Source organism: Periplaneta americana, chromosome 12, assembly GCF_040183065.1.
Source record: "Periplaneta americana isolate PAMFEO1 chromosome 12, P.americana_PAMFEO1_priV1, whole genome shotgun sequence".
Taxonomy (NCBI): Eukaryota; Metazoa; Arthropoda; class Insecta; order Blattodea; family Blattidae; genus Periplaneta; species Periplaneta americana.
Window position 1 is genome coordinate 112028654 of NC_091128.1, and position 25132 is coordinate 112053785.

At 35.1% G+C, this 25132-nt stretch overlaps 1 long non-coding RNA gene across 1 annotated transcript; it reads right to left on the reverse strand.

Moving 5' to 3' along the window:
• Positions 1-14070: 14070 nt before the first annotated feature.
• On the reverse strand, positions 14071-24801 carry LOC138710074 (uncharacterized). The gene is made up of 4 exons (XR_011335047.1): positions 24770-24801; positions 22104-22170; positions 19907-20001; positions 14071-14137 (listed from the first exon to the last, which is right to left on the reverse strand). It is a non-coding gene; the product is annotated as an uncharacterized lncRNA (long non-coding RNA).
• Positions 24802-25132: the final 331 nt, after the last annotated feature.

Here is a 25132-nt window from a genome sequence, read left to right on the forward strand (position 1 = left end):
ATACGAAAAGAGGAAAAAAGAAATAATGAAGAATTGAAGAAGATAGAAAAGGAGAGGAAGGTAAACTTCTCTCTTTCTTTCTTTCTTTCTTTCTTTCTTTCTTTCTTTCTTTCTTTCTTTCTTTCTTTCTTTCTTTCTTTCTTTCTTTCTCTCTTTCTCATATGGCTGGACTCTTGCTTGTACTATACATACAATACATGTACTGAAGTTTAACGCACAAAGTCAGAAATTTCAACGTATTTTTTGTCAGTGAACTCTAATAGAACTTAGAAAATGTACGTTACGTATAATGTATGGTAAGATAAGAATTACCGCCGTCTAGTTCGTGGAAATTGGGCAATGGGTAGATCGCAGAGAAATTGACTTGAATGTCAACGGAGTATAGACGTAGCCAAACAGGAGGACGTCTGGCCGCGCGTATTTTCATCGAGCCCCCCACTCTTGTCCCAACCCCCCATAAGTATAGTTCGTTCCGTATCGTAAGCGACATCGCTCCTTGACCAGACTCTAGAAGCAGTACTTGCATTCAATCGAAACAAACCCCCCGACGTCCACTCCTATCACAGCTAGTGCATAACTTACGTACAGTGAAAGGGTTTCCAAACCTTTAAACTTGTAGTTAATCATTTGTTTTATCATCGAAGGTTAAAATTAATAGGCCTAATCACTGTAACTTTTATTTTTATCATTTGATATCCCATATAAATGAAGTGCATTTATACATTAGTTCCAATGCTGTACATTAAATACAAATGGGTTTGTTTGCTCGATTAACTTAATAACAATAATGACAAACATTTCATTAAAAGGCCTATGTATTAGATATTAATGTAAACATAATTATTACTCTGTAACAACATTAAAGATAGTATTAATGAAACACATAGGTAGACTATAATGTGTCTTTCCTTGTCACTTGTAAGGCTTGTTATGCATAACATTCAAAGAGCTGTATCTGCACACCCATTGAAAATTGGATATATGTTTATATGAACATTTTTACTCAGAATATTCTATATTACTACTCCCTAAAACCTCTATAACAACAAATGGCTTTTAAGGAAACCGGAGGTTCATTGCCGCCCTCACATAAGCTCGCCATCGGTCCCTATCCTGTGCAAGATTAATCCAGTCTCCATCATCACATCCCACCTCCCTCAAATCCATTTTAATATTATCCTCCCATCTACATATCGGCCTCCCCAAAGATCTTTTTTCCTCCGGCCTTCCAACTAACACTCTATATGTATTTCTGGATTCGCCCATACGTGCTATATGCCCTGATCATCTCAAACGTCTGGATTTAATGTTCCTAGTGATGTCAGATGAAGAATACAATGCGTGCTGTTCTGCGTTTCGTAGAGCTCGATTGCAAACTCGTGACACCTGCGCGACAGACGAATTGGCATCCACTTACATGGACTCGCCCAAGAGTCTTGCTAGGGTGAGGGGGGGGGTGTTTGAACAGTATGCTCTATGAGTAAGCAGTCGACCGAACACACAGAAACTCTCCACTCCTAAGCTTCACAAAGAAGCTCGCGCATGTTGGTGCCACGAGTTTGCGATCGGGCTCTACTTTTCTCCATTCTCCTGTAACTTCATCCTTCTTAGCTACAAATATTTTCCTAAGAACCATATTCTCAAACATCCTTAATCTCTGTTCCTCTCTCAATGTGAGAGTCCAAGTTTCACAACCATGCAGAATAACAGGTAGGCCTAATATAACATTTTTATAAATATTTTATAACTGTAATATTGCCGTAAAACCTTTACAGGAAGGAAATCCTGGAGACCCTGTGAGGAGCTGATAAAACATAATTCTTCCATAAGGAAATGTAGGATCCCCTTCACTAAATGCGTAATATAAATTTTAATCATCCACTGCAGAACAGATAACGCGATGGAATTGCTTGTACACGACACGTGTGACGATGTATTTCGAAAATTCACCAAATTTGATAAATGGCCCTACTTTTTTATTCGGTTTACGTGAATCAGAGCCCATGTCCGCTATTCGAGCAACAATGATTTTCAGTATACAGTAAAACCTGTATTAAACGACCACTGCTGGTTCCATGAAAAATTGGCCTTTCAGAGGGTTGGTTTCTCAATAGGGGGAGTTTTTTTTACACAAATAGTTGGTTAAAATGTTTCTATGTTAATCAAATAAAACATGAGGAATATTAGTACAATAAAAGCTTGAGATAAGAACTTTATTAATTATTTTACGTCATTTTTACAATTTTCCTTTGATTCATACATACTCCTCTTCACAAAATCATAAATTGAACTATGCTTAATTTTTTTTTTAGATTTCATTTCTACAACCTAATTTTCAAAACTATCCTTTAACATGTTAAAACAGTTCATTTATATGTTCTCCATTCATACAGTCTTTCAGTGGTGCCGATTGTTGAAATAGCTGAATAATACATGAGGCTTCTTCTAGTGATATTCTTTCAGATTGAAATTCTCTCTTGACTTAACCTCGTTATCGGTGGGTTGATCACCGGATTTTTCTAATAGGTAGGAGGTAGAAAAAATAAATTATTGTACTGTAATTAACAAGTAACGATTTGATTTTTCCTGTACAAAATGATAAGTAAAACTGGCATAAGGAATGAGAAATCTTACCTTTCAAGAAACTATTAAACATCAGTGCAAATAACCTTTTTTGTCATACCTCTGAAGCCGTTTGCAAACGGTCATTGTAACTTTTTCCTAGGGATTAAGGAGAGAAATGGGCATTCAACGTGAATACGGTACCACTTAACAACTTTGTCAAATATTATTTTAAATTCTAGTACTGTAACGAATTTCTTGGAATTTATTTAAGCTGCAGTAATTTAATAAAATACTGAATTGTAAATTTTTTAAATACAGTATGTTTTTTGAAAGGGGTAAAAATAAGAAAATGGCTATTTAATCACTGGTTGGTGGTCGGGGAGAGAGGTGGTCTCTTAAAAGGGGTGTGATTTGCATTGGTTTTGTGGATGTTTAATTCGGTTCTTTAAAAAATCGGTCTTTAGGAAGAGTGGTTTCTCAATAGGGGTGGTATTTCAGACAGGGTTTACTATATTAAATATATATTATCTTCGAATTCTGAATTCAATAAAATGCTTTTCTACTGTTTAGTACTTGTGGCTCCGTAAAATATTTGTGAGTGAACAGATATGAATTTTATCAGGAAAATAAGTTACTTGTAAATATTTTGTTTCGGACATACACGGTTTTTCTACTCGTTCATGAGACATAATATGCAGTAGTGAAGTCATCACATTGTTCTATTGTTTTCTGCTTATTTGTATATTTCGTGCTTATGTTGATAATAATATCGCATAGCCAAGGTCCGTCTCGATATTGTTGTAATTATTTATTTCACATTTAATACTTTCTTGGCGATACGCGAACAAAAAGAGTTGAGCACAATTCTGCGATAATTTTACACGAAAGTTAGATAATTAGTAAATATTTCGAATATGGTACACGCAATGTAAAAAACAAAAGAAAAAATAATTGCTAGCCATTTCCGTGTGTTGTATGCAACTCAATTGCGAATTCTGAGAAAATATTTAGTAAATATAGAATTTTAAAGTTTACCTAGCTTAAGAAGATCGGCAGCGTGAGTTTTTTCAACTTGGCTTCAAATTACTACCAGGAACCCAAATGTATTCAACAGAATTTGATTATTGAAGACGATTGGCTAACCATTTCAGATCGGATAGAACCAGACAAGAAATGGATTTGAAGATTTTTTATTATATTTTATAAAATGTGAATAATTAAATGTTATGGACACGTAAGACGAATGCTAGAGTAGACATTACCCAGGAAATTTTTAAATTAGTTCCACCTGGAAGAAATAAGAGAGGTCGATCTAAGTTCATATTGTTACGTGCGGTTATAAGATCGATTTGAGAATAAGGATTGGAAGAAATGGACTGATAAGACAAGGTGAATGGGGAAGAAAAATTAAACTGTCATAAACTTTGAACACAGGAAGATGTCTGTGCATCGCATTTGGCCGACAAATAATCCGGATGATATTACGTAGGGATAGTATTACGTAAAAGTTAATTTTTAGTATGATTTCACGTCACATCTTAACATAATAGCTTATCCCTTTGAATTAATTAAGGATTGGTAGTCTTACATTCAGCGGGAGTCTGAAAGTACCTTTTGTTAAAAATAATATTCTACTCTATCTTCTCAAAAAGGATCTCCGATCCCAGTAAGTTAAGCCATGATACAGGGTTAATGACTTCTCAGCGGGGACAGGGGAAGGAAGGTTGTTCAGGTAGTAGCAAAGTCTAGTACAGGCATGTCAATTGGTGCCCATAGGAGCAAGCGCGTGCTTTAGAGCTCAGGAGAGCCTGAGCGCTTTACAGCGGAAAGGAAAGAGACAGACGAAAGAGATAGTATATGCCGCTTGGTCGAGCTATATTCAGGGATGGCCAGCACTGATTCAATAGATAAAAGGAAGAGAACTTATTAAAACTATATGCATGTCAATTTTTAGATTTGCTTGAGAAGTATAAGTGCATTATAAGAATGTAAATTTTAATTTTAATGCTCATTTTTCACAAGTTTGATTTATTTTATTGAAAAGAAATATTTTCTCAAGTTTTCTTATAGAAAAGTGAAATTTTCAGATATAGGCCTATTTATTTAGTAGCCTTACAGAATGTTTTCGTAAATCAAATATACGGTATATACGTATTACTGAAGATAGTGTATTGAAAATTTTGAAAATATTCGCATGGAAGTTGTTTGTAAGGAAATGATTTAACAAAGCAACTACTGTTACATCATAAGCAGAAGATGCGTACCCATGTGTTGTAAAAATGTCAGCTCTATAGCTTCAGCAGATTTCGAGAAAATAATTTAATATTCTGATGATAGGAAGTTGCTCACAATTAATATCACCTTAAAAGCATAATGCGATAAGAGTTTTGTTATGTAATATTAGTTACACTTAAAACATATACAGTACCTAGGTAACTTTGCTTTGTACTGTAATATTGTTTTGATTAGTTTATTGATTACATTTGTAATGCTAAAGATACCATCAATATCAATTCCAACTTATTATGTCATACTCAATCTGTTTCTTTGGAATATGACTTTCTTTATGAATGATGTGTTTCATTCACTTAGTATAGTATAATTGTACTACTATGGAATTTATGTGAATATTCCTTCTTAACCCTTTATTATGTTATTAACATTTAAAACACAAGTACAATATTAAGAAATTGGTGTTAGTACTTTTGTTTTTCAGATAATAAATAAAATATCAAACAGAAAGAAGCCATATAAAAATAACGACATAAAATTTCACGTTCCGTTTGAAGTTTGTGCACCACTGTTTTCTTAATCCAACAGGCTTATTCATATACATAATTCTTCCTCTTTCCATACCTAGCGCTTGATGCCCGCGCACGACGTCAAGGTCAGAAAAATGCGCTTGCTTTGACATCACTGGTATTTTATATACAGTCACGAAGCTTGAGTTTATGAGGGTACTAGGAACAATAAATTGTGCAAGTACTATTTCGCATTGTCTGTAATGAGGCGATAGTAGCGATCCTAGTGGTTAGCAACTATCTATGGATGCATATTTACTACGTATTGAGCTTCGTGACTGTATATACTGCACTGTGGTATTACCTTGTCTAGTGAGTAATTCCTTCCTTCGCGTTGTATACTTGTCGCCGTTCCTTCCACGGACAAAGTTACCAGGCACTAACCAGTCGGCTGAAGCGCATGCCTGCCGTTACAGTGTTTCGCTCGCGCGAGTTCGATTCTCCCTTGGGCTGATTAGCTGATTGGTCTTTTCCGAGACTTTTTCCAATCGTAAGGCAAATGTCAGATAATCTATGGCGAATCCTCGGCCTCATCTCGCAAAATGCTATCTCTGTATCACCAATCCCATCGACGCTAAATAACCGAGTAGTTGGTACAGCGTCGTTAAAGAACCAATTAAAATGTTTTCTTAATTAGATAATAATGCAGCTTTTCTTTCTTTACCTTAGTTTACCTTTTAAGTTCATTTTTATACGACCCACGCCACACGGGTCTAATAATGCATCTGCTTAAAGTAATTAAAAAGCTTTATCAAAATAAGAAACGTAACTGTGTTAGGAAGAATGGGTGAAGAAAGAATAATGCTGAAACTGATCAGGAAGAGAAAAAGAAATTGTCTGGGTCACTTGCTAAGAAAAAAACTGTCTAGATAGGATCTACTGAAGGATGAATTGCACGGAATTGTGAACGAAAAAAAAGTTCGGTTTAGAAGAATATATCGGATGATAGTCAATATTAAGATAAATGGATCGTGTGTGGAGAAGAAGGTAAGCGAAAGAGAGGGAAGATTGGAGAGTGCTGGGTTTGCTGTCCTTTGGCAGAAATTTTGAACGAACGAATGAATGATCATATGAACATTGCTTTTTAGGCCTACAGTTTGAGTTTAAATTTATTAAGCTTACAATGGAATGTATGTTATTATTTGCTCTTTTTTGTATTTAACTGCAATTTTTTACTGTGTTTGCATTTGTTTACGTATCATAGGTATTTCACATTATGCAGTATCCTTATTTGCTTCGCTGTTACCAATATCTATTTGTTCATTTATGCAATAGTTACAAAATTATTACAAGTTGAAAATAATAAAATAGAATATAAAATATGTATTAAAGTGTCGAATAAACTGTAGGTATTTTTCAAGCAAACACATGTTATTAGTTAGACAATAATTGTTACTTCGTATGCATAGTGAGAAAATGTCACTGTCCGTGTATGGTGAAGTGCTCCTGATATTCTGTCCAGCCTGCAAAACGTTAGGGATGGCCTCTTGAGGTTAGAAAATTCGGTCGAATGTTGATCTTGACGGATGTTCTCTGACCGGTCTAATCTAAACCAGTTTCAGTTCCTATTCTTGTTTAAATGTTACGAAGAAGAAAATGCCAGTCTGTTGTGTCTGAATCATTATCCTATTCAAAATTACTCTGGAATGTTTCCGTTTTGTTGTATACTTGGTATAACTCTATATTAAGCATAATGATTCAGTGTCCCTCCAAAGTACTTTTGAATGGAGAGAACTTATGGAATTTTCCTAGGAAAAGAAGATTAAATATTCTGTTTAGAACGACGGATTTTTTACTCGTCATGCGACACAATTCGCAGTAGTGACGTAATAACATTTTTCTATTGTTTTCTGTTCATGTTCCTATTTCGTGCTTATCATGGAGGTGGAATCGTAAAGTTAAAGTTAGCTTTGGTGTTGTAATTATTTGGTAATTTCCTTCAAAACAATAATTTGTTGATGACTGTCCGAAACGAAAAAGAAAACTCGTAACAGACAAGAAACGCTTTATGACAATGCTACAAGAATTTCAGCAAGTTAGTTGATATTTCGAAAATGAAATAGGCCTAAGTAAGTCGAAAAATTAAGTAGACAGTTGAAATGGGCTTTTCACCATTATGGTGAAAATCTGCAATTTTATGGGATTAAAAATCGTATAAACATGATAAAGTAAAAAATTCTCTTTATATATGGAATGATCTTAAAACCATTATTGAATTATTATGGAAGTATTCTACATCTGAAGTGAGTGTTCACTGCTCCCCCCCCCCCGGGTTATCTTTTTTTTTCATATGACCCTTTTTTTTTTCTTTTCTGTTTATCTTGTTTCTGTTTTTCTGATTTTCCTTAAACTAGTACGTACACAACACCCATGCCCGAAGCGAGACTCGAACCCACAACCCTTCAGGCCAAGCGATAAAGACCTGCCGTGCCTCTACCGCTTGCGCCATCCAGATTGGCAATCTCAGACCGTAGCGGGTTAGCCTACTGGTTCAGAGCTGCGCTTCTGCTTGGGCTCGCTTTTTGCTTATGCCGATTACTTGATTGTATATTCCCCCCACCCCCCCTCGAGTTTTTTCCCTAACTGTAACGCTAATGTCGGGCAAACCCATGGATAACTGTCGGTTCCACCAAATAGTAGGCCTAACTCGTTGAATAAGACAATACAAAATACCATGGATATTTATAATATATTGACCATTCTCAATGTTTTGTATTTTTTGCACAGTGAAGAATTATTGTATGTCACTAGGAGAAAATCTGATATAAAAGTACATGATTTATTCATAGATATAACTTAGATAAACATTACTATAATATTCATACTACATATGAAATTAAACGCTATTAAAGTTTATATGCTGAAGTACGAATGTTATAAGTGAGCCATTACCAACTGGTCGAGTTGTGACATCGGAGCACGCTTTTCCTCTCGGAGAAGAGGCCAGGAGCAATAGCCAGCCAGAGCCGAGCTCGTAGCTGTGGCGGATCGTGGATTGTCAGAGCTACTAGCTCTGGTTGAATGTATAAGTCTAATAGTGTAATGTAGAGAATAAGTAATATACAGAAAGGAAAGTAGATATCGGTTCCTTTGATTATTATGAAGCCGTGCTGGCAGCCGTGTTGAAATCAGGCCTGCTATACATACTAGTAATACGAAGAAAGACAAAAATGAAAAAAGTATTAGGTACAGAATTAGACTTAGCCTATTATACATAATAGAAAAATACATTAGTAGTGGTAGTAGTAGTAATAATAATAGCGTAATAATGATACTAATTATATACGCCATGCTACGAATACCATACTTAAACGGGCAGTGACTTTTGTCTTATTTTTTAAAATTCCCATTCATTTATAAAGCGAATACAAATATGTAAAATCTACAGACCAACCAGTTCATGCCAAACACAGATTACACGTTTCATTGTACAATACCTGTATTACCTAGTCCTACTATTTCATCATTCGATGTGAAATTCATCTGAAATTAAGGCAATATTTCTATCTCATCTAAATTATTCACTTTCAACTTTAGACCAGAAAATATAAATTCATTTGGGGTAGGAGAGTACTGCCATTTTTCTGTCATTTGTTGTCTTAAGCACGTTGTAGACAATTGTAGTACTGCATAAACTTATAAACATTAGGACTTAAAAACATCGTTAGAGCCACAGTTTTCAGTTCCTTTGGGTATCACATGCCTTTCTTGCTACGAGTACAATGCCATAAATCCACTTGAATTTTCACAATGTGTGCTAAATCTTTACGTTAATTAAAAACATATCATATACATTTTTAATTGGTCGCTATTTCCGCTCGCAAGCTGAGAATCACGACTATTTTTTCCTACAGATGACAATGAATATACTTTGTACATGCCATTTTTTAAGTCATTTTAATTTCCTCAATCTTCCTTGCCTAGGATTTTGAGCTGATAAATCAACTTCACTTCCAACAGAAATAGTTATTTTGGAGCACTTTGCAGAAATTTCAGGATTGGTGCAATTACTTGCATTTTCATTTATATCTTCAAACTAAAAGATAAGATATAAAATTATTTAAAAACATGTAGTTCTGATATCTAGGTTATATCAGGTGACTTTCTACATAAGTAAAATATGTCTACCTACTAAATAATTGAATTTAGCTTGGGTTGACACGAAGGGTTTTTAATAAAAGGCCAAAGCGCCCAGGACTTTAGTTTAGCCTAAAACTAAGTCCACATGAACTTAGAGTATAGACTATTAAATGTATCAGAAAGATACCGAAATTATTTAAGTATAGTAGCGTGTACCTATCTCGTTCCTAAGACATTAATATATTATTATTAGGTAGGCCTACTGTAAACGCTAAGTTAAACTGGTTTGTCATACATCACTGCTTCGATAGGGTCTGGCGTTGCGGTCTGCTCCGAGAGTCTACCTAGATTGCTACGGAGAACGAGAGAAGCTCGCTATGACTTCACAGATCATTGAATTGGAAGTGACTGTCATAAGTAATTATTTGAAATGCGTTTATTTCAATCCCATATATCAGTTAAAAAATTACGTTGAGAGATTGACGAACGGGGATCATGTACGGAGATCATTAGCGGGAGGAAATGTGAGTCCATTTGAGCGGATTAAAATGATGGGAATTTTTTGTTATAGAATTATTTCGGTTATAAGGAAAATTGCAGAGAGTCCAATTGTGATTTCTTCGACTTACCTCGCTATAACCAATTTTTTATTCTACCCGCGCTAAGTACCCTTACAGTTGACACAGAGATATCATCGATTACGACAACCAACTATGAAGGATGTACAGCTGTCAAAAGAAAAAGTGGCCGCTCTACTGAAACAAAGTTCCCTTCGGGTATCTTCGCTACAATTCGGAGACAGGCGATGTTACATGTTGTTGGACCACGTTGCCTGATATCTACAGTTATAATTGAAGTATTCTGTGTGTTATCGATAGCATGATGGTGGCGTTCAGGCCTCTTATTCATGAGGTCCTGCGTTCGACTACAACCACGTGCTTTTTATGTTCTTTTTTGTTCTGTTTTTGAGAGAGACAAACTAGACATAATGGCTCCTTTCTCTTTTATAATTATTTTAGTAATTAACATCAGGTTCATTAATATATTATGCCATGCCTTTACCGTTAAGATATTGTGGCTGCAAATGGAAAGAAAATAGATTTTATTCTCAATAAAAATATCTTTCGTGGCATAAACAAAACAAATTTACTGGCGTCGGCCTTAAAACATTCAAACAATTAAGCGTTCAAAAAACAAAACAAAAAGCCACAATTCAATATTTAGTCTATCTTCCTCTTATCTCGATCATCTTGCAGTCGAGTGGGCATGGAATTGACTAGTCTTTGCAAATAGCGACTGTTTTTAGACACGATATTCCAGACATCCTGAACATACATAAGTGTTCTGTCCATGGGCAGGTCTTTCATTGCAAACCCAGCAATCTCCAATCTTTCCTATTTTCTGCCTTTCTCTTAGTCTCCGCATATGATCCACATATCCTAATGTCGTCTATTATTCTTTTCAACCAGAGACCCAACCAATTACTTTTTATCTTTCTAATCAGTTTCAGCATCATTCTTTATTCACTCATTTTTTCAAACACAATTTTATTTCTTATTCTATCTGTCCACTTCACACGCACCGTTCTTCTCCACATACACATTTCAAATGCTTCAATTCGTTTCTCTTCATTTCGTCGTAATGTCCATGTTCCTTCCCCATACAATGCCACACTCCACACAAAGCACTTCACTAGTCTCTTCCTTAGTTCTTTTTCCAGAGGTCCGCAGAAGATCCTTCTTCTTCTATTAAAAGCTTCCTTTGTTCATGTTTGCAGTTTTTCTTGGGAAGGATAGGCCTAAATGCGGTAACATCCCGTTGCTTTCCGCACACCACTATCTCTTTCGCATCTTATTAAATTCCAGGGGGCCCAAGCGTGGAGATGAGGAGAGTGGATTTGACTAATTGGGCCCTCCGGACTTCACCGAAAGTCACGGCAAGGGTTAAATATTAATTCTATCAGGATGTTTGACCCTATCAGAGATCGGGAAATCTCAATTAGCCTTTGCCCCCCGCATCCTGGACTAGCTTCTACGAATCATCAGAAAATCTTAGAGTGTGATTGGGCCAATTTTTCCGAAAATGTTTCCACACTTTTGCCCTCGTAGCTCAGCGGACGAACGTCGGAATTTAGATGTCAACGTCTCAGGTTCAATTCCTCGTTACTCCTTTTCATTTTATTGTGGTTCAAGATAGTATAATGTAATAATACAAAAAGAAAAACTAATACCAGTATTATGCAACTGGATTTTTCCAAACCTAATATTAAATTTATGTTATTTATATCGCTAAAGAACGATTACAATATAAATAACTTGAATATTATTTATACAGTATCACTAAAGAACGATAACACAATATAAATTATAATTATCGGTTTGTTTAATTAATATAAGATATTATATAATACGTATGTAATTATCTAAATAAAATAACCTATTTTACAAAGAAAGATGTTTATTTGTGTTATAATAATTACTTACATAAAATACAGATTATTTATATTGCGAAAGAACAATAACAATATAAATAACTTGAATATTATTTTATATTGCTAATGAAGGAAAACAATATAAATGATAACTTGAATATTATTTATATAGCTAAAGAACGATAACAATATAAAAAACCGTGAATATTATTCATATCGGAATTTCACAGATTTATTACAGATGTATTTAAGAAATTGTAGAAGAATAGTAATTAGTAACAGTGTCCTATTTATTCTTCTTGGAGCCAAATTTGTAACTTTTAAAAGTGTGGTTACTATGTTGAAGTGTATGTGTTGCAACGGCTGCTCGATTTGTTATGTATGTGAGTCAGTTATGGGATGCTTGATGTCGTAGCAATGTTTGATTATAGTTTGATTGTGTCTGTGTGACTATTGTGTATTCATTTATGATGTATGGTACGGAAAGCTGCATATTTGTGTTATAGAAGTGTTACGTATGTGTGTTGTTAATGTTTTTGTATGTTTCAAATTGATAACTGATATTTGTTTTGCAATCGCAATGCCTAATTTACGGATTGTTTATGTTTTGTTTACATCGCGTAAGCTAATTTAATTTTCTTTTCTATTTCTCTTTATGCTTATCTTTTTTGTGTATAAAACTATAGCCCTAACATACATATGTAAAATAGGACTAACCCTCATTGGAGATACTGTAGCTACAATAGTAATAATTATTATTCATATCGTTATAAAACGATAACAGAATACAAATAATGACTTGAATTTTATTCATATCTCTAAAGAACGATAACAAAATATAAATAACGTGATATCCATAAAGAACGATAACTGGATATAAATGATAATTTGAATATCATTTACATCGCTAAAGAACGATTAAAAAATAAAATGAAAACTTGAAGAAGGCCCGAACCCAGAACCTTTGAATCATTAAACAAGCACTCTACCGCTGGTCTGCGAGGAGCAGATATGGAACACTTTCATAGTTCGGGAACTGCTTGTACAAGCACATGCATCGTGTAACATCGCCGCGACCCGAAGTGGGTTTTGAAAATATTCGCTGTTCACGAGTGCGGCCACTTTTTTTTTGACAGCTGTACGTTATGTCCGTCATGTAGAACCGACTACAAGCAATGCACTCAACAAAAGACGTCCATAGTAAGGTGACTAATGTTTTAATATCGTGTGATATTCACAGTTAAATCATTCTCAAAAAGCAATTATATATTTTAGCATAACTTGCATTTCGTCATATATATAATTAGTTAGAATGTAATATTTTATCAGAAAACAACCCAGGTTTCAAATATCATATTTCAAAATGTTATGTTTTATTTAACGACGCTCGCAACTGCAGAGGTTATATCAGCGTCGCCCGATGTGCCGGAATTTTGTCCCGCAGGAGTTCTTTTACATGCCAGTAAATCTACTGACATGAGCCTGTCGCATTTAAGCACACTTAAATGCCATCGACCTGGCCTGGGATCGAACCCGCAACCTTGGGAATAGAAGGCCAGCGCTATACCAACTCGCCAACCAGGTCGACTATCATATTTCAGAACTGTACGGAATGAAGGAGAAAATAAACTGGCCACTTTACCCTATTATCACCTGGCTTAGTTGCCTTATAATTGGTGCCTTGTTATCACTTATGAGGTTTAGACTAGTGTCGTGCATTGCAGGCGCAATGTTCGGTTCAATTTTGTCGAGTATGTCGAAATTCGATATTCACCGATGATCGCTCTGCAGAAGGAGGTCTTTTGTGTGTGTTTCATCTTGTTAGAAAAGTATTCGCTGTCCTCCACTCCCACCCTTAGTGTCTTAACCGCTTAAGGATTTTAACACAGATCTTGCGATTAATGTTTCATATGAATTAAGACGAAGTTTTTAAATGTCTTGGTTGTCTGTCTCATATTGAGACATTGCAGGACACTAGTTCAGACCTTTCTTTGGACAGTTGACTAAACAAGAAGTAGAAACTAGGATCTTCAAGGAAGAATGCGAGTTGATTCCCACACCTTCTTCTCTACAGTTACATCAGGAAATTGACAAAATAGACACTGATAATATTTATAAAATCTGGCGTAACGGACACTACAGATAATTGTGGGATATTGATATTTTTAAGGAATAATAAATGATAAGATGTGGTTTTATTTCAATGTATTTATTCACTGTTCTTATTTCAACTGGCATTGTTGTGGCAACACTTAGGTACCTGCAACAAAATAGAAATAGTATCCAATTGGTGCAAGAAACATTCAAGCTGATACAGTAAAGGTTTGCAATCTTGAACGGGAAATAGGAGATGCTCTACAGAAAATTTTAGATAGCGAAGTCAGAGTAAAGAAATGTCAGCATAATCATGACTAACACTATCATTTGCTGTTTTCCATATTTTATAAATTTATTTACACTTATTATTAACATTTATGTACAATTATTTATGTTTATTATTTACATTTTAAAATTATTTTCATATAATTTACAAATTTGAGTTAACAACGTACTGTATGTACCGTGGTAACTTTTCGAATATTGGTACGAAATGATCTGTCGTTGATTCATATAATGTTTTGTAATCTGACAATGTAAATACGATAGACAGAACAACCTTGTGGACAATAGGCCAATAAAGAAAACATGACGGATTGCTTAATGCAAATAGTTATTACTTGCTTATTTACAAATGGCTTTTAAGAAACCCGAAAGGTTCATTATCGCCCTCACATAAGTCCGCCATTGGTCCCTATCCTGTGCAAGATTAATCCAGTCTCTATCATCAATTCATCATAATCCATCTCCCTCAATTCCATTTTAATATTATCCTCCCATCTACGTCTCGGCCTCCCCAAAAGTCTTTCCCCTCCGGCCTCCCAACTAACACTCTCTAAGCATTTCTGGATTCGCCCATACGTGTCACATGCTCTGCCCATCTCAAACGTCTGAATCTAATGTTCCTTGGAAATAGTTATTATAAATATTAAACTCAAATAGTAAATTTAAGCAATTAATATTAGTACTAGACGCTAGTGGATGTAATCTCTTGCAACTGTTGAGAGGAATAAAATGATACATTGTTAACTTGATTTATAAATTATATCAAATTAATTTCAAATACTTAAGTGAAAGCAAATAATAAGTGTAAAGAAATATAAATAATTATTGCAAGTAAGAGCAAATTTAAATAATAAATGTAGATAATATGCAAGACAGTAAGTGATAGTGATGGACATATTTAAGCACAAAACTCTTTAATCTGACTTGTAAGACCCAAATTCCTTATCTCAAAATGTTCTGTAGAGCATTCCCTATTTGTTGTTTAAATTTTGCACACTTTTACTGACTAACCTTGTATACCGGAGTTCAGCAAATAATATTAAAATGCAGGGAATATGAAGTAGTCAGTTACGCATTATGGTATGAAATGCAAATAGGCTAGATTAAAAGTAAATACTGATTAAACAGTTAAAAATTTATGTTTTGAGAGGACGCCAGACAGCAAAAAGTCGACGAGATGCGTGTTGCCGATCGGAATGACCACATCTAATTTGCATCCACGTGAAATTAGAGGAAATGAACGTATATCGTTTTGGTAATATTGAACGCAGGGGAAAATTAAGAGATAAGAATAGAAAGCATCAAAACATGTTGCAAAGGAAGCGGAAAATGATGTCGAAGTGGCTTTTCGTGGAAAATGTTCATTGTTACAGTTTAAATCGATTTTAATATATGAGATATGATATGATATAGTCTATGTCAGGCCTGCACAAGGTTTGCGCTCTCCGAGCCGGCTCACAGCTCATGAGCGGAAAGCAGATATTAGCTGCGCTCTGTATAAGAGTGGACTGGAAGAAGGGGTGGATCTCGTACAAAATGTACAAAAAAAGAAGTACTATTACGAGTGCTTATGAAATGAATTCCCGTTCAGTGTTTGCAAAACTATCTTGGACTATTATTAATTAATAAAGAAATATTTATTTTACAGAAATAATAGAAATTCTATAGCTATTTAAATGTACAATATCATTTTGTTATATTTTTTATTTATCAGTACATCAAAACCGGGTTTTATGCTGTTGGCAGCTGAAAGGAACAGTAGCCTACTGATCGCAATGAAACATCAGTTACAGATGTTCGATGTTTGCCATTATTAAAGTTGAATATAGAAAACAGTTGCTCACAAATATAAATGTTGAGCCAAACGTAACAATCTTTTTCACAGCCAGCCTGTGTAGTCGTGGATATTATTGCTAATGTTTAGTCTTGTAAAACTCAACCAGGCTAGTAGTATTATTCAAACGATCTTTAGCCTTTAGGTCACATTGAAGATCAATAAGTTCGAACTATAAATCGGTAAATGTTAAATGTTATGTTCCGTCTTTTAGATTCCTCCATACTGTACTGTAGCAGTAGGTAAGCAATGTAAAACAGTTACTGAGAATAGGCCTACACAATGCACTCAACTAGATAACTGAGTGGTCGTTTCCCTCTCCTCTACCCCTAGGCAAGTCTATGACATTCTGACGTATCTTCCTCTCCGTTTCGGCGAGCGGTAAATACAGCTCTCCCGCTCCGAAGGACGCGCGCGCTCGTTGAGCTCTGTTTGTGCAGGCCTGGTCTGTGATATATATGATATATGATATGATATGATATGATATGATATGATATGATATGATATGATATGATATGATATATGATATGATATGATATTATATGATATATGATATTATATGATATATGATATATGATATGATATGATAGGATATGATATACGATATGATATGATATGAGACAAAGAGAAAGGCAGAAAATAGGAAAGATTGGATAAAGCTGGGTTTGCAGTGAAAGACCTGCCCTTGGGTAGAACGAAGAATGAATGAATTAATTAATGAATGAGAGAAATGAATATATGATATGATATGATATGATATATGATATGATATGATATGATATGATATGATATGATATGATATGATATGATATGATATCATATGATATGATATGATATATTCCGTGGCAACAATTACATCCATGTAATGTGGAACTCACAATTTTGTAACCGGTGTCACAAATATACCTTTTTTTGTAGACTCTCTTGTAATTTAGATTTATATATCATACTTACATTCTCTCATTATTATATCTTTTTCTTTCCCTAACACCCATTTACTATTTATTATAGTCTCTCGCTTCTGTTTCTAACTAAATTTTTCCATACTCCCACCTATAAGCCTAATTCAGTTCATTCAAAATTGATACATTTACAATTCCTTTCTTGATTTCCAGTTTACTTATATCGAACACTCACTGATTCTAATACTACTTGTTACTAATCCTCACTACACTATTATCCAATAGGGTCGTTATGTCTGTTTCTTGTGTACATTCCATTTTCTGAATTCACTTAGGCCTCTTTTCTCCATCATAAGCTTCGGTATCCTAGCTAGCCTCCCCCACTATAGGCCTACTCCTCGCCTATTTTCATTATCTCTATCGTTTCACTTAACATTCTACTACACTCCCCTAATTTATTATTTATTATACTTACAAAATCATCTATATCCTTAACCGTCGTTGGACCAGAATCGTCCACTTCACCCATTCCTGTTATAAACTAGTCTTCTTCTTTCTTTCCATCACTTCTCCTCCTTTCTGCCCTTGCACTCACAGAAACTCTTTCATCTCCTCTCTCGGCACTGACCTTCCTTCCCCCTAAACTATTTAATTCACTTTCCGAATCACTTTAATATATATGATAAATTTCGTGTGAATAATTACATTTTCGAAACTTGAAATGGAACAAAAAACAGGGAATAAACATCAATGGCAGAAGGCTAACAAATCTACGCTTCGCAGATGACATCATTCTATTCGCCAGATCAGCGCAAGCACTTCAAGAGATAGTAAACAAGCTAAACACCCAGAAAGGCCATAGGTCTGATTATGAACAGCGACAAAACGAAAATAATGACCAGTGGACAACAAACTTCAGTACAACTGGACGACACAGAACTACAATACGTCTCTAAATACAAGTACTTACGTCAACATGTAGCCTTCAAGCAGAACACCGACATAGAGATAAAAAGAAGAACATCGACTTGGAAGGTGTTCTGGTGTTCAAAATTCATATTGTTGGAAACAGTTACCGGTTGTTCTGTATGATTGTGAAACTTGGACTCTCACTTTGAGCGAGGAACAGAGATTGTTTGAGAATAGAGTTCTCAGGAAAATATTTGGGGCTTAAAGGGATGAAGTTACAGGAGACTGGAGAAAGTTACACAACACGTAACTGCACGTATTGTATTTTTCACCTGACATAATTAGGAACATTAAATCCAGACGTTTGAGATAGACAGGGCATGTAGCATGTATGGGCGAATTCAGAAATGCGTATATAGAGTGTTAGTTGGGAGGCCGGAGGGAAAAAGACCTTTGGGTAGGCCGAGACGTAGATGGAAGGATAATAATAAAATGTATTTCAGGGAGATGGGATATGATGATAGAGACTGGATTATTCTTGCACAGGAGAGGGACCGGTGGGCTAATGTGAGGGCGGCAATGAACCTGCGGATTCCTTAAAAGCCATTTGTAAGTAAGTATTGTTGGACAAAGCAATCAACCACAAACTAAGGTTTGAGACTCTAGAGACCTGCATCCTATTAGTAATCCTAGATCAGTGTCAGACAAAGGCCCTGTCTACGAAGCAATATGCAGCGATCCAAACTTGCCAGAGAAAGATGCAGAGAAAAATATTAGGAGTCACGCGAAAAGACAAGCACCCTAACGACAGTCTACAAAAACTGCCCAACACATCCGATGCAGCAGAACGTGCCATGATGTCGAAGTGGACGTGGGGGTTGGGCACGTGACGAGAATGAAGCACTCAAGATGGATGCACGCGATCACCATGTGGGACCCATACATCGGAAGAAGGAACCAGGGAAGACCACGATCCAGATGGGCGGATATGTTTGTGAAGACGACGGGCAAACAGTGGTCAAGAAAAGCAAGGGACAGATCTGAGTGGAAAGAACTAGGACTAATACGAACTAGAAATAGTTAAGTGTGTTAGTGTATAGTGTTAATAGGTTACAATGACGACTCGTGCTAGATATTAGGTATACATTAGTTTTAAAGGTATACAGATCGACAAAGTAAAATATCGCCTGGAATGGCTCACTAAGCGAGTAAAAACGAGCCACCCCTTTTATAGAAGGCCTTTGCCCTTCACGGGACATAATGGCTAAATTCATTCATTCATTCAATTACATTCGTGTAATGTGGACCTGATAATTTTGTATAAGGTGCCGCAATTACATTCATTACAGACACATTTTCATTTATTGCTATTTTTATTTAAGTTCTCTCTTTTTAAAAATCTATCCTTTCCCTCCTTGACTTCTCATAGAATTTTTATGCATAAGCACTGCTTTAGATCAATCATGTGCAGTGCAGATTGTGCACTCGCTATTACTTTCTGTCTTGCTGCGATGCTGACACTCTACATCTATCCTCTTCTTTTCTATTCTTTTTTTATAACCTCATAGCTATAACACGATCTAGTATGTACAGTCACGAAGCTTGAGTTGTGAGGGTGCTAGGAACAATAGACTGTGCCGATACTATTTCGCATTGTCTGTAATGAGACGATATTAGCGATGCTAGTGGTTAGCAACTATCTATGGATGCATATTTACTACGTATTGAGCTTCGTCACTGTATGTACTAGACTGTGGCTATAGCCTAGCTTATTTATTTTACGATTCTTCGTACTCATTACTCTATTTTCTTCCAGTTAATTTTAACATATAATTGAAATCTAGGTATCCACTGAGCTATTCAGTTTTACTCCCAGTAGAATGTAATACTAAAGTTATTATTGAGGAATTTCCAAATATTTGTTATATTCACAATCACAGTTCGTACGAAAGTGCTTATTTCTAATCACAAATAAATAATGAGGCATGGATTATAGGCCTACCTATTGGCCACGAAACGCTCCTAATAACACTAACGAGGACTTGGTTCAGGTTCAGGGTCATCATCACCATCCGGTCTTGCTGCCACCATGACACTCTGCAACAAATAGCAGCGGAACATGAATTATAAATGTTTCTTAATTATAAGGATAGAGAGTGACACATAATGTAAACAAAGTCTCATGAATATGAATTATCTCTCTCGTTATGCGGTCCACGAATTTAATAAAGGACTAGCCTAGTTCTTAGTTGTGATTAATTGTAGGCCTATTCTTATCTATATTTTGTTTTATTTAGCTGTCACTCAAAGAGTAAAAAAATGAAGTCACTCAATATTCATCCAAATAATGAGAGGAAAAATTTGTTTTTTCACAAATGAAAGCATTAGCGAAATGTAAGTTGATTAACTAAGTATAAATATGCAATTAATTAAAAAGTACATAATAAGATAAATATTAAAATATTTCAATTAATCAGTTAAATTGTAATTATATGAAGAGAATTACGGGAAATAGTACATTTAGAGAACATCTTGGGTAGAGCTTTGAAGTATGCTTTGTCGTTATGCTTTCCACGAATTTAACAAAAGTGTAGCCTAGCTCTTAGTTAATTGTAGCCCTATTCTTGTGTACATTTTATTTCATTTAGCTGTCACTCAGAGAGTAAAAAATGAAGTCACTTAATATGCACCCAAAGAATGAGAGAAAATTTTGTTTTTCACATTACAAATGGAGACATTATCAAAATTATAACATTATTGACTATACAGTTAATAAAAAAACGTACTAAGATATTATAATCAATGCAAATATAATTTTAATTACTTATTAGAATTGTAATTAGACGAAGACAATTATGGGAAGTAATGTATCTAGGGAGCCTCTTAGTTAGGGCTACAATGCTTATTTGTTATACTTATAACCAAGAATACAACGATGTAAGATCAACCAAGTTGTGTTTGTGAGAAAATAATAATAATAATAATAATAATAATAATAATAATAATAATGATAATGATTATAATAGGCTTACTACTACTACTACTACTACTCCTAATTAATTATAATGGTAATAATAGGTATAATAGGCTTACTACTACGACTACTACTACTATAATATAATAATAATTCGTGGCGCTACAGCCCGTGAAGGAACTAGACCGACCAGCCGGCTACTGGCCTCACGCTCACATGCCGAAGCAGAGGTGGACGATCATCCAACCAGAATGGAGGTATCGTGTGGTTAGCATGATGATCCCCCCAGCCGTTATAGCTGGCCTTCACAACCGGATTTCGCTGCCTATCGTACCTCCAAAAGTGCATCACGATGCTGGGTGGGCAACGGTTCCGTACAATGGCCGAAATTTCATGAGAAAATATCTTCCCCCATGAGGACTCGAACCAGCGCGCATTCCGTAACGCGGGTCCTAGACAGGATGCCTTAGACCACGACGCCACGGCACTGGACACTACTACTACTACTACTACTACTACTACTACTACTACTACTACTACTACTACTACTACTACTACTACTACCACCACTGATAATATAATAATAATAATAATAATAATAATAATAATAATAGGCCTAATAATAAATAGTACTAGCAGGCATAATAGGCTTACTACTGATGATGATGATGATGATAATAATAATAATAATAATAAAAATAATAATAATAATAATAATAGTAATAATAATAATAATAATAATAATAATAAAGGTAATGGTATTGGTGATAGTGGGCTAATAGTAATAATAATAATAATGATATGGAAATTGGCTCGCGTATACAAAGTGTTCTCCAAATATAATTTATTTACAATTGATTTTGAATATTTGAAGAACAGATAATCTTAATAAATACCAAGAAGGGATTGTCTTTTCTGGCTTTTATAATAGCACTAGTTTAACTGCTTTCCAATGCAAATTCCTAAATTTCACTGATACTGAAACCCGGAACGCCTGCGTGATAGCCGGTACGTCTAAATCAGTCTGTCACAAAGAGTCAGAATTTATAGTTACATGGGAACTGGAACTGGAATATTTGTACAGTAATGCCAGAATTAGCATTAAGGTTTGATATGCTATATCACAACATAAGGCGCCTCTCAGATATTTCAGTTTTATAACTTTCAGAAAGCTTTAGGTGCAGAAAATAAACTATTTCCAAAGTGGCGGAGACTTTGATCTTACCTGCATGGCGAGGATAGTTGCAGCAAGGGCAAACACCAAGAGTGTACGAATCATTTTGTAGGAGAGCCTAGAATTGAAAGTGATTGTTTAGGGTCACATATTTCTCATATTTTTTCAACCAGGAAAGTAATGAAGGTAAATGGATAGTGTTTTACAGAACGGAAACTGTGGTAATATGCTACAAATGCAAGCAAAGATAGTTACAATTAAAATTCTACAAAATATAACTTTTAACGGTCAATTTTGACTGCCGAGTACTTTAAGTTGGTGGACCAGCTGATCTCGGACTGGAAGTTTCCGAGCTCAGTTCCATGTGGTGGCGGGAATTTTCTAGTTGACATTCCTTCAGAACAGAACCGAAATCTAAGAAACGTCGTGTCGAATTAAGTACCTTGTGTTTCTTGGGGGTTGAAATGCGGTTGGAGCGCGGTACCTAACACGCTATGTCATTTAATGCTGACGTCATGAAAGCATGGGATTTACCTTCATGTGCTCTACATTTTCACGACCTCTGAAAGAGATACCTTCAACTTGTTACCTTTATATTATCGTATAATGAAATGACCTTACAAACGAAACAACTCCTGCAAAGGAAAGTATTTTTAAATAACATATGGAATTTAGGGTAATGAGTTCACAGTATAGGCCTATTGTGACCTTTGCGTCACATAATTTGTTTAGAGTGTTACAGAGTTGATTTATAGATTTTTAACACTTTTTAACATTATGCCTAACTTTGCCTTTCAAACTAATCTGTGGTTAATTTAAGAATGAAATTGTGTATGCTAAACTGACGCACATGGCGTAGGATTTAATTTTCACCATTCTGCCTCTACAGTGACGTAATAGTCTGTTATGAATAAATTTCAGGCTGGAATTACATGCGATTTAAGAATTGTTATTTATTAAAGAAAATATTGGTCACTGTGACAAGAATAGTTACGTTATAGAAATGGGTACTAACGCTTCTTTCCTTGATTTTCTTATACAGAGTGAACCGTAAGTAATGTCATTAATTTCAGGAAGTTATGCTTTGAGGTATTTGAAACAAAGGAGTTTAATGCAATTTTGCTGGCTTTTGCGTCCTTTGGCTATAAAAATTGTTTTATATTAAATATTTAATAACTTGTTTTGGAAAGGTCATCGCTTTATTTCTCAATATTCTCAGTCAATTTAAGAGAGCAGTATATTATGAGAATAAACGATTCAAAGAATTTTAGTTTTGTCCTTCAAATGTGCGGAAATTTGATCCGAACAAATGTAACTTTTCGTTTTCCAAAGGAGTTTTAACATTTGTTTGAGTCAAATTTCTGTATATTTAAAGGACAAAACAAAAATGATTTTTCCGTATGATTTTAGCACAGCTGCGAGAGAGGATCACGCATGCAGTCTCTGGTATCGACCGTGAGATGTTGGGACGTGTATGGCAGGAATTGGAGTATAGGATTGATGTTTGCCGCGTCACCGACGGTGGGCATACGGAACTCCTGCAAGGTATGTGCGAAACTTTGGTAGGCTAGATACTCTATCCTCTGATACAAATGTTTCCGTTATATCTGTCATAGTAACTGTTCTATAGGCCCCCGAAACCCCGGAAAGACTTTAGAATCGCCCTGTGCGGAAGTAGGATGTTTATGAAACAAATATATTTTAATTTTAATTTTTTGTTTATTAATATATACGTAGCTACTAATGGCATATAGTCTACATGTTAAATGGCGAAACCTGCAATTGCATACTAAAATTAGTCAGTATTTTTCATAGGGAAATTGCAGGAGTACAACAGTATGTTTTCTGATAGCAATTTATAAGCGCATTATATTTGTTAAATCGGTTTCGGATATTGAGCGGGGTTGTCATAATTCTGTTGTATGTTTTAGCCCAGATCACATATAGATTGCTCATTTCTATCTTAAAATCGGTTCACTTTGAAGAGAACAACCGCCAGGATCGTCATCCGTCCACCCTAAACGAACACGAGATGTCAGTATAGTCGCTAATGCAATTCAAATGGGAGTTATGACGTGACTCTTTATGTAACAACTAGATGGCAGCATAGTAAACCTAACAAAAGTTGTTACCGTCAAAGCCTATAACGCCGAGCAATCTGGGTATATATGATGTAGGTTTTTAGTGATGTTATTTTGCGCGGAATTTACATGACTATATTCAGCAACAATGACTTGCACGAAGCACAGAGTTAAATGGCTAATGGAATGATAACTAAGAATTATACATTTCATATTACCTCATAAGACATTCTTGTCAGTTAAACTTTATAAAATAACATTAATCATGTTGAAATTTATTATGAAAATGGAATAGAATCTCTATGCGAGAGGTGATATTGCTTAATCCATTAAGTTAAAAAACTATTATATATATTTATAATTGAGGACATGAAATTTTGCTGAGAAAATTAAGTGTTTAAATTTGATGATGGAAAAGTTCAACAGCTTAGGAATCGCAAAGCAAGTAAAGAATATTCTCTCGAAGACAAAAATAAGTAATATATTTGAAACAAGGAAGAAATTATTGCAAAGGTAGGCTTTTAAGAATAATGGAGTAGAGGAGAATATTCTGAAACTTATTTTAACATACAAAATAAAGCTAGAAGTTAATGGAGTAGGATAGAACACAATGAAATCGAATAGAAGGGCTCTCACCTGAAGTTGCTTTGCTTCTGGTATTGATATGGTTACACAATGTGACGACGACTTATATACTTGCATGGGCCAAAAAGTCCTGTGAACAAGAACGACATATGTTAAACTGAAAGTAGAACGAATGAGTTGCTTTGCTTTTCAGAGTCCATATAAATGACATAATGTACATAGTTTCATTATTTCTCTTTGTTACATCGATGGAATGTTCGTTACTCGTATTTCCAATCTCGGCATGGAAGAGTTAGGAGACGCTTTGTCAACTAACACTTTGTCATGAAATGGTTCAGAAATAAAGTTAGGCTCTAAGTGCGATTTATGTACTAATTTAATTTAAGATTTTGATGTCCTCTTCAGTATTGGAAC